The sequence below is a fragment of the Pygoscelis adeliae genome, unplaced genomic scaffold (assembly GCF_000699105.1).
Source record: "Pygoscelis adeliae isolate BGI_AS28 unplaced genomic scaffold, ASM69910v1 Scaffold67, whole genome shotgun sequence".
In the NCBI taxonomy this organism is placed as follows: Eukaryota; Metazoa; Chordata; class Aves; order Sphenisciformes; family Spheniscidae; genus Pygoscelis; species Pygoscelis adeliae.
This window is the reverse complement of record NW_008825271.1, coordinates 7,637,355-7,647,978: the sequence shown is the minus strand read 5'-3', so window position 1 is coordinate 7,647,978 and position 10,624 is coordinate 7,637,355. Positions and strand designations below refer to the sequence as shown.

Genomic DNA, 10,624 nt, shown 5'->3' with positions numbered 1-10,624 from the left:
TTATCTAAAACTGTTTTGGCAGCCGACTGCCCCCTGTATCACTGCCCCTCGGGAGCCCCTTACGCTGCTGTCACCATCCTCGCGCTCAGGATCTGGGAGATGTGGCTCAGCTCTCAGCCTGCGCTGCCATCGGGCACTCGGAGCACGATGCTGCCATGGGAGAGGCTGGCTGTAGTTTTCCCTGCTGCTTGTGTTGCTGAATGGTGGCAGACTGTAATGCGATATACTTTGCCTTGCAAAGGGATTGCTATTTGGGGGAGCTGCAGTGAGTCCTGAAACAACTATTGGGAGGCTCCCCTTCCCGCAGGCAAAAAATACAGCACCGTACTTGCAGTTACTGTGGTATCCAGTTGCAGTTAGGGTGGTGTCACTCTTTTTGGAGTCTGTTTTTGCGGGCAGTTATTTTTTTTGTGTGTCTGTATTTTTGTCTCACGTGTAAACTTGTGATGTGTGCCTGGTCACGGTGTCAGTGTGTGTGTTTGCTAGATTATCTTGACTATTTCAAAGCTGCTTCTCCCTTCTCCCTGGTGTGTTGCAATACAGAGAATGACACAGCTCTCCAGAACCATCAGGATGTAACTTCTGTGAGAAAGTCATGCTAAAAAGACATCTGTGCCTATTTAATCCCAAAGGGATCTGTTACTGTTTAGCTTTAAGGTATGCTCAGGAATGGGAGAACAGCTTTACAGTGATAGAAGTGCTTCCAAGTGCTCGAATGCATCTTGGCGTCTTGTACAGATGATGGATGTAAACACTTTGATGTATGGCACACTTGTGTTACTGGAGGAATATGGATTGTGTATAGTTAGGGAATGCAGGAGTACAGGCATCATTGCTCCCCATCTGCCCACCTTTACTGACCTGAAGAAAGGTGGGATGCAGTCCTGGCTCCCTTCTTTCTCTATAAATAAAATCCAGCTACACCTGTACTGTGTGGGTGTTATTTTTCGAGTCTGTTCCCATGAAGAGCGTGAAGCTTGGACTGCCTTCGCTCCCTGCTGCATCCCCATAGAAGCAAAGCCCATCCCTCCAGGGCTGGAATAATGGCTTAGTAAGGACCAGCTCTGACAACAGCTGTATTCAGCCTGTTCAGCTGTGATTCTCTGATGGTTGGCTTGAAGTGAAAAGATTATTTTTTTCCAAAACAGTGTGACTACCTCTGTCCAAACTCGCTGTGTCCTAGTGGCTGTTGGTGGATGAATCTGTCGTCTTTACGAAAAGCATCACTGACTTGTGCCTGTGTCCTAAAGTGGGGATGTGAAAATGGGTAAAACGAGGAGATGCATCCTTGCATCGTCCTTCCAGCTGGCCCGTGAGCCAGGGGGGTGGACAGGGAGTGCCCCTTCCCTGCTCCCCTCTGCCCGTAGCTTGTCACAGCCACAAGGAGCGTGCAGCCAGACTGCTGGGGACATGCGGTGACCTGTTGCCCTGTGCTCACTGCACTGAGTGTCGGACTGTGCCTTATCCCTGTGAAAACTGGGCAGAAACAAGGCAACTCTCACGTTTTAATGTCAGAAGTTTCCTAGTGGTAATTTGGGATGGATTAAAGAGATGGCTGAAAGAATGCCCTGCAGCTCTTCCTTGGGTTGCATAACACATTGCTTTTTGTGCTGAGGTCTGTTAAAACCACTGGCAGTATCCCGGCTGAGTCCAGCGGGTGCAGGATTGAGCGTACAGCACTAAATGTCACTGGTCTGTTTGGATGCCGGAGCCCTGTAAGAGGTTGAATCAAATCCAGGGATGCTATTTGTATTAACTTTTTGATAGAATAAGTCCTGTAGTTAGTGCAGCTGCATGAAAGCACAATTTTGCCTTGTATTCTTATTCATACTGGCATGTGGACAGGTGCTTAACGAAGTCCTTTCCCACCTTGGCTTCGTCAAGAATGTTCATATTTCTGTAACTCCTTCACATTCAGAAACCAGGTGTGAAAAATACCATGGGTTGTATGTAAAGGCCCTTTTGACTAAACTTAGGCTTTTGCCCTCTCTGAGGACTCCCTGGGCTGTGTGTGGTGTAACAAACCAGGAAACAAGTCAGATCTTTGTCACTGAGCTACGTGCAAGGGACATGCAGGGAAGGGTGAGGTGACAGGCACTTGCACTGCTGGTCAGCGCTGGAGGCTTCAGTTTGCTTTGATCCATATTTGAGGTTCGTGCTTTGTGGGTCAGTGGCTATTTTTGGGTGAGTTGGACACTGTTAGCAGGTCTCTTTTTTTTAATCATCAGTACGTTACTGTGATGGAAAGAAAGCCAGTAGGATTTCTTTTCCCTTGGCTGATAACTTTTGGGATTTTTTCTTTTTTTGTGGTTTGTTTTTTAATAAAATGCTTGCTAGCCTCATGGGAGACCTTAGGTTGGGTCCCAGCATGGAGAAGCCACTAACACCTTCATGGTCCTACACCAGGCTCTCACCTACATCTTCTGAAGTTGGCAGGTGCCGAGGTTGTCACGCGGGCAGAGCCCTCTGGCCAGGGGAGGCTGAAATCCTCTCTGCCAGCATAAAGGCTTTACCTGCCTTAGCAGCTTTAAGTAGGAAAAAAAAAAAAACCCAACAAGAACAAACCAGCCTTTGTTGGTCACCTTCTCTTTAGCCTTCTTGTTTCTAGCACGTGTGTGTGGGAAGCACCTTCCAAGGTCTTACCGGCTGTTGTTTCACCTGGTTGCCGGTGCAGGGACTTCAGCCCCAGCCCAGCAAGCCAAGCTCAGGCTCTTCCCCAAGCTGGTCTCTGGTCCAGGGTGCTTGTCATCATCTGTCTCATCTGCCAAAGGAGAAGGGATGTCTTATTTGCCCAGGCGTATTCATCTGGAGGAGTTTGAGCCAAAGTGCTGACAGGGTGTCCCGTTTTGCTCTGAAATAACCTCTGGACCCATGCGAGGGGAGGAGGGTTGTACAGTATGTGAGTTTATCCTCTCTGTGAGCGCTTGGGTTGTATGCCAGGGAGCATTGTCTTGTCTGTGGCAGAGAGCATCTGAAAGCCTGTCCTAGAAAAACCAGAGTCTTGCAGAGACAGCTGATGGAAGAGCTGGCACAGATCTTTCTAAGTGCAGCAAGTCAACAGGAGCTATTGGGGCTGTTAGGGCTTGGGAAGAAACCTAGGTGAGAATTTGGCATAGAAGCCTTCATCCAAGGATACCCTTTTCCTACGAGGGAAAGGAGTGAGGGCTGTATTTTGTTATGGAGATCTGGTGCGTAGCGCCCTGGCCTCCCAGCCGGGCTTTGGGGTTCTTCCCAGAGCCCCCCCTGATGCCCACAGCAGGACAGCATGGCACTCCTGGGTGTCCTGATACTACTTCCAAAATAAAGCTTTTGGCAGGGCTCTTCATGTGCTGGTTTTATAGGCCACCTGTCGTAGATTTAATTATAGAGCAGTAAAACAGAAAGTGAAATTTTTATATAAATGAGATTAATAAGCAGCAGTGAAGCCAAAAAATTTCAGGATCAACATCTATCCCGTGTTTAGTCACTTGTGTTACCACTGGCCTGACTTTCGTTGGGATGTCAACACTACCATATTCTGGTGCACATCTTCTGAGGTACAAATACCAATTTTTTTCCTGTAAATCCCATGGCACAGCCATTCCTCATTGGTTTCTATGCTTTAAGCATGAAAGAAACATTGCATTAAAGTCTATTTGATAATGCAACTAACTCTATAAATTAAAAACTGGTCAAGTGGATGCTCTAATCTCAGTTAAAATCTCAGTCTGTCAGTCTGCTTGATGCAAAGTGAAGAGAAACCAGGCAAACTGTCCCCAAACTCCCTGCAGAATATGATGACATATTGTGATTAATGTCTGCTGGACATGAAACCAGGTATGGGAGCATCTCTGCAATTAAGCTATTCTGTTACACTGGTAATTTGGCTAACAATCTCTGGTGTAAAAGTGTAAATTGAATTAATGTGGCTTTTTAGACCAAGTGCTTTTTAACCTCTGAAAGGTCACTTCCTTTGTGTGAAGTGGAAAAAAAAAAAATTTGCTGATGAAGCACAATAAATAAGCTTTGTACATGTGTCTGTCCCATATGTACCTGGGGTGGAGGAACAAGAGAGGAAGCGGTTGACTTCTGTTTCCTATGGTGCTAACGTAGTTGGTTTGGATAGTGAGGACCATGTTTCCTCTGCTACCACACCTTAACTTTTCATTATTAAAAATGCTGACAACAAATTGGAGATGCCCTTTTTCCTTCTCTTCTCACAATGATGAAAAGTGGTGCTGGAGCGGTGAGGGTGAGCACGGAGCGGGGGAGTGCTGTGTTGTCAGGGCAGAGCTCTCCTTCCTCTGCACCAGACAGACCCCGGGAGCCGTGCTCAGAGGAAGCATCTCAGGCGCCCTTTTGGGTCAGGGCTTTCCAGAGAGAGCTTGAAGACCTTTTCAGAGGATGCCGAGTATGTGCCCCTTCAAAGATTAAACTTCAGCACTGGGGATTACTGGTTGCTCTGGAAAAGCTTTGCTCTGACTGCTTTCATCCAGCTGTTCTTCTTTTTGAAGGGATCTGATCTAATGCTGTGGCGCTGCTCGTACGTTACCTGCAGAGCTTTGGCTCTGCTTGAAAGCCGCGTCATGTCCGAACACGGCATGTGGGGGCTTCCCTGCGGCTGGGGCTTTGGGGGAGCCTCTTGCAGAGCCGAGAACAGGACTGGCTCCGGGCACTGCCTCCTGACAGCTTAGAGTTAAACTTGGCTTTACGCACTTCCAGCAGCAGCTTTCCAAAGCGCTCTGCCAGACATATTTCCACTTGAGCTCATGATATAGCGTTTTCTGTTTGAGAGAGTTTATTCAAACAAACACAATTTTTGTACCACTCCTCCCTCTTCCCTAGCAGAGAAACTTCACAACCAGACTGTGAACTTCATCTCATTTCCTTCAGGGTGTCACAGTGCCAGTTTCAAACAGTGCTTTCTATTCACTACCCGCTTTGGCCTGTATAAATATTTTTTTTCGATCTGACGCAGTTCAAAATGTTAGATTTCAAATGTCGCTGGCGCCGCTTTTCAGACCCAGGCTCCTGCACAAAGGTATCGCTGCGTGAACTTCCCTGGATAAATCTCCAAATCTCTCTTGTGCAGAGAGGCCGGCCAGCTTGTTCTGACTGGACAAGGGGCTTATGAAAAGGCAAATTAAGTGTTTCAGGCACATGCTGGTTTTTCCATGCTTCATTTTTTGTCCTTCTGAGTGTTTGGCTTTCTGTCACTCCTTTTGCTAGCATTATCGCTGCAGTTCTTTGCAATCTTGGGTGGACTGTCCGTGTGCTTAAAATAATATTGTGCTATCTTTGTTGTCTCATTTTCTAAAAATCAGGCCACCCTTGTACAGTCTGCATTGCTCTTAAAACCTCTGAGTCATAATTAGTGATTAGTAATTCTACTAATCTTCTGTACAGATGGAGACCAGTTCATGCTTAGAGACTGCAAAGAGGATAAAGCTATCAGTGCTGGAATATATTAGCTTAAATACCCTCCCACACACAAATACACATGCATACTTTTCCCTGCTAATTGGTCTGTCATTCATTTAAATGTGCATCAACTCTGCATGTTGGGGAAGGAGACGTGGGGAGAATAAGGGTCATCAAAATGCTGAGAATAGCCCGAAGGTGCTGTTCTTCAGCCATTAAAAGCCATCATTGACTATCCAAGCAACACTAGATTTAAGACTGTGATGTTTCCGTGGTTGGTTTTCCAGCAGATGCAGAGTAGGTGCTGTCCCAGCGATGAGTGCCCCAGCGTTCCTCTTCCTCCTCACCATTGGGTGCAAATGTGTGGTGACAGCAGAGCCTGGGAGTGGTGATGGAGAAGTTACTGCATACAGCACTTATACCCCATGGCCACTGCTAATTATGTGCTGTTTTCTGAGCACCCTGGTTTTACCTGTTGTTGGATCAGTGGTTTCTAGGTAGGGTGATGTGGGCTGGGCAGAGGGTGCATGGCGTGGAGGAGGACATGCTTGTTGGTATCTCGTGCAGGCAGGTTGCTGGCTTGTGTGTGGGAGAAGGCCAAGGACTAGAGCATGGGAGTGAAGAAGCTGGAAGAGCAGGAGAGGGCAGCGCAAGAATTACACAGCACAAAAAGTACAGGCTGTGCAAGCAAGGAAAGAGAGGGGAGAGCCCAGGGAATAAAAAAACCTATCATTCTGACCCCCTTCAGGTGTATGTCAAAACCCCCAATACTGCAAACTGAGCACAAACTTGCAAGAAAGTGTGGGAAAACAAACAGGTAGGGAAAAAAGCAGCAGGAGTGCAATAGGAGAGGAATACTGAGGCTGTAGATACAGGAAAAAAACAAGAGGGGAGCAATCTCTCTAGAAAGGTGGCTGCCCTAGGCAAAGAGGTCCCCATCATGCTGAGCGTAGAGTTGTTTGGCTGACGCTGGACTGGACGTGACTGGTTGCCACAGTTGTTTTGGGAGAGCAATTATGCTGGTGTAGATGAAGCCCATTGGGAATCTGGTTGGGCAGGGGCACTTGGCAGGCCTGCAAGTCTGTGTTTGCTAAGCTGTAGTGAAAGTGGGAGAAATTCTTCTCTCCTATCAAGCATGTTGCATCTGCTCACCTCATTGAGAGGCTGGGGTGTGCTGCGTTTGCCGTAGGGTTACGTACCCTTTGGCAGGGAGTCGCAGTGCTGCTATCCCCAGACCCAAGCTTGGAGCTCTTCTGGTGGCCTCTGAATTGCAGAGGCTTTCCCCTGCTCGACTCTTGCTGCTCTAACAGCTTCCCACTCCTGGAACCTCTTAAGAGTATGCTGTATTTCTTTTAAACTCTGATTTTTCTTCTTCTTTAGAAAAGTTATTTGTGGCCCAGGGTAGAGCTGAATTACACAGCCCAGATGCGTATTTGTTTGGAAGCCCCGGATCCTCCGAGGAGCTGTGCTCTTCCCCTTCTCCAGCTATTCCTGTCCCTGTGGTTATCCCAGCAGGGCAGGAGTTGGCACCACCCAGGTAACCTTCATGCCATTGCTCTAAGGAAAAATGACTCACTGTCTATTTTCCATCTTATTTTGGGTCTTTGGACTCTGTGTTTTGGAGACAACCCAAGTTTGTTACTCTGAAATACTCTCCCAAAACTGTCTCAGCTGCTGCCCCTTAGGTTGCTGGTGCAGTCTGGACCAGCTGGCTGGACCTGACCTGGCATCCTCCTGCCTGATGTGGGGCCAGCTCATGATTTTTTCATGAAACCTGTGATATTGAGCATTGTGTGGAGACTTTTTGTCACTCTCGTATCTCAGTCACTCTCATGACTATGAGAATATTAGCTTTTACAAAGTGACTTTGGGGAAAAAATCTTTGTCTGCAGCTATTTAAAAGGTGGATATTTGATCAAAGCTAGTTCCTCCGCATTAAACAAGGAGGGTGAGACACCTCTGGCACCTCACTGCATCCCAGGTGTCTGGGATAGCTGGAGTGAGTTGCCCTCTGGAGATGTCTGGAGCCCCAGTGCCTGGCCCAGGCGAGGGGAGCGGGGCTGATTCGTGCTGTTTGCTCGTGTGGGCCAGGCAGCCCTGCTTCTCTTCCCAGCACCTTCAGTAAGGCTCTGACTTTACACTGTGCTCTGCAGCTTAAAGGAGCCCGTTGTTGGCCTCAAACACTTGGTACACGGAGCCTCCTGTTTGGGGGAGTTTAGCAGGACCAAGAGGGCTTGGTACCTCTAAGAAGTGGGAGCTGTGTGTCTCTGATCAGATGTTGCTTTCAAAAGTTTGACCCTGAGGTTCTTACTTCCCATTCTGATAAAAGCAAGCTAGCTTGTTCCAGGTGTTGAACTTAATTTTTCTATTAAAATAGATCCATGGATTATAAAAAATGGGTTGGAAAAGTCTTCATAGTTTGTCCTCTCTGTGTATAGTCACTGCTCAGTTGTGGGGGGCATAAATAACCGAAGGAGAGCATCCAGCTGAAGGGAAGAGGTTGTTCTCGCTCCCAGGTGAGGTTGTCTTGGTCCATGTCCAAAGAGCCTACCTGCTCTGCTAGTGTTTTGTGATGTTCCCCCTGGCCTGCATCTTCCAGCCCACGTTGGATGCTGTGGTGCTGGGCTGTGTCGTTCCCTTGGCATCAGTCTTCCTACCATAATTTATGTGGCCAGAGGGTGTGGATCAGTGGTGTGATTTAAAAGCTTGGGTACCCATAATCATGTCACATAAAAGGAAATTGAGAATGCTGAGCTGTGTTTGTGAAGGAGGAACAGGCTTGTATTTTAGATTTTGAAGTAACTGCATGTGTAAATTTAAGATTTTGTGTATCTTGTGTACCTGTCTGGAGGTCGGGTTGGAGCTCTGGAGGTTACAGCCTCCTGGATTTGGGTGCACAGTTCTTTAGTTTTCCGTTCTGTTTTTTTTTCCTGTTTTCAGTGAAAGCAGTGTTATATAGTTGTCTGACATTTCTTTTGGAGGAGAGCTCGGCTTTTGTGCCTTTGATACCTGTGCTCTGCCTGATACAGTTAGCATTGCTGTGTCAAAGCCCAGAGGTGTGTGAAACCTTGTAGGTTGATGCACTAGAAGGGAAGAAATCGGGGAGATTAAGTATAACTTGGTGTTTTGCACGCAGAAAGCAGTCCTGCAAAGGGAGCAGTGGAACAGCAGGTAGATGACTTACTCCTACACCTCTACCAGCAGTGAACTGCACTCCTGGAGACCAACCCTGACCCCAAAACAAATTCAGATTGACGGCCAAGGGTATAAACTGTCTGCACTCCCGGTTCCCTCCCTGACACGCAGTAGCCCACGTCAGAGGCAGCGGACCAAAGTGTGCTTTGGAAAGGAGCTGGGGAAATCCAGTGAAACGCTGTGCCCGGGGGTACCTGTCACAGCAAGGGACTATGGAGATGGGAGTGTATGAAACGAGGGCAGGCACGCTGAGAAGACAAGCTCTGGTTATCTTTGTTTACCCATATACCTTCAGATCGGTAGATGAGCCTCCCTGCGGCCGCGGGGCTAAGCTCCCGCTCCCAGGGGTCGAAAGTGGAGGCGGCTTGAGGTTTTAGGGCTGTGCCAAGTTTTAGCATAAAGGTCCCTTCTGTCCCCTGGGTGGGGATGTGCGGGGAGGAAGAGCCGGAGGGGCGATGGCAGCTCCCGACAAGCGCAGAGCTGTTGGCGTGGGGATCCTCAGCTGGCTGCCGCGGCGCAGGGGGGCTGGCAGGGACCCGTGTTCCCACAGCAAAGTGTCTCATTGCCCCGGGGCTGGCACCTTGTGCTATGCCTTCGGTCAGTAACTGCTGGTTTCTTACTTGGTTTTGTTTCATAATAAAGGGGTTATTATTACAAAGGGGGAAAAAAGGATAACTGTAATGCTTTCCCAGCTCGCCTCCATTTTTAACAATCACGTTTCAACCTCTTGTGTCCCCTGACTCACGCTGGAAGGGCTTTTGTTTCTGAATCTGTAATCAAAGCAACAAATGTGAAGGTCACTTCCTTGAGGTTATATGGCAACGGAAGAAGTCCGGGATCGTGTCTCCCTTCTTCCCCCGGTTTGAATGTACAGAAAACATGAAGGCTTAGTACATGCATGCTGTTGAGTACTTCTTGGGTTTTTTCAGTCCTTTTAAACCAGCGGGGCTGTGGCTTGGAGGTAAGAGGCTATATTTTAATTTCTGATGCTTAGCTGCAACAGATAATGTTGTTTAGTGCTGTTACATTGTGCCCCAACTTAAACATCATGCAGACCACGGAGCTGTGAGCGCAGGAGAGCAGGGAGCCAGAAAGCAGCTTGGAGCAAAGTGAGTTTGCTTTGGGGTGCTTCGGTGGTGCAGGCTTTTTGCTTGCTCTTTTCTTTGCCCTGAAAGATTAGTCCATAAAAATTTCTTTGCACCTTTTGCACTCTGTTGTGGAGATAAGGGGCTGTTTGTTTACTCCCAGCATTTACAGCTGCTTTTTCCTGCCTTTGTAAGTGCTGCCTTGGCTGCTTTTAGGAAAGTGCTAAATCCAAGCTTGATTCTGGTAACTTTGCTGCATCTGGAGAGCAGGTCTGTAATTTCTGATTATAGAGAGAACCCATTTTCAGAGATCACCCTTATAGGCTGCTCTGGGATATGATTTAAACCGAACAAAGCACAGATTCATAAGTCCCGAGAAAAGGCGGTCAGTGCCTGGTACAGTAGCTCCTTTCAGCATGTAGCTATTAAATGTCTCATCAGTAAGGTCCCCACCCCTCTTGCCCCCCCCAAAAAAACCTCATGAAGAGGTTGGCACTGGAGATGCAGCAGTGCACATGGAGCTCGTTAACGGCTGTTGAGAAAGAGTCTTTTGATCTGAAGTGCTTGTTTTGCTTTAAAAGTGGAGTGTGGAGCAGTCCAAATCTGTCAAACCCGCCCCGAGTGCCTGGCAAGGTGCTGGTGGCTGGGCAGGCTGACTCCTCGCTCTAGAAATGCCACTCAGCGCCTGGTGCAGCCAATACCCACTATTTTGACTTCTTCCAAAGAGCTTAGGGTTTCAGGCTTTGGTTGTTTTATTTGCTTGCTCTTCGTATTTTTTGAAGAGTTACAGAAGTTAAAGGCAATTCAGATGGACTTGTGATATAGCCCTTTTAATTATTTTTCATCGCCTGCTTACCTCATGTCTGTTCAAGGCTGGCGTCTGGGTTTCCTGAGGGGCTGCTGCCAAGCATGAGAGCAGCTGGAAAAGTCCAGGGGGAGCCTGG

General features: G+C 47.9%; 1 protein-coding gene across 1 annotated transcript in view; it reads left to right on the top strand.

The window, feature by feature from the left end:
* FRMD4B (FERM domain containing 4B) overlaps nucleotides 1-10,624 on the top strand; it is an 89,306-nt gene that overhangs the window by 456 nt on the left and 78,226 nt on the right. The window lies entirely within an intron of this gene.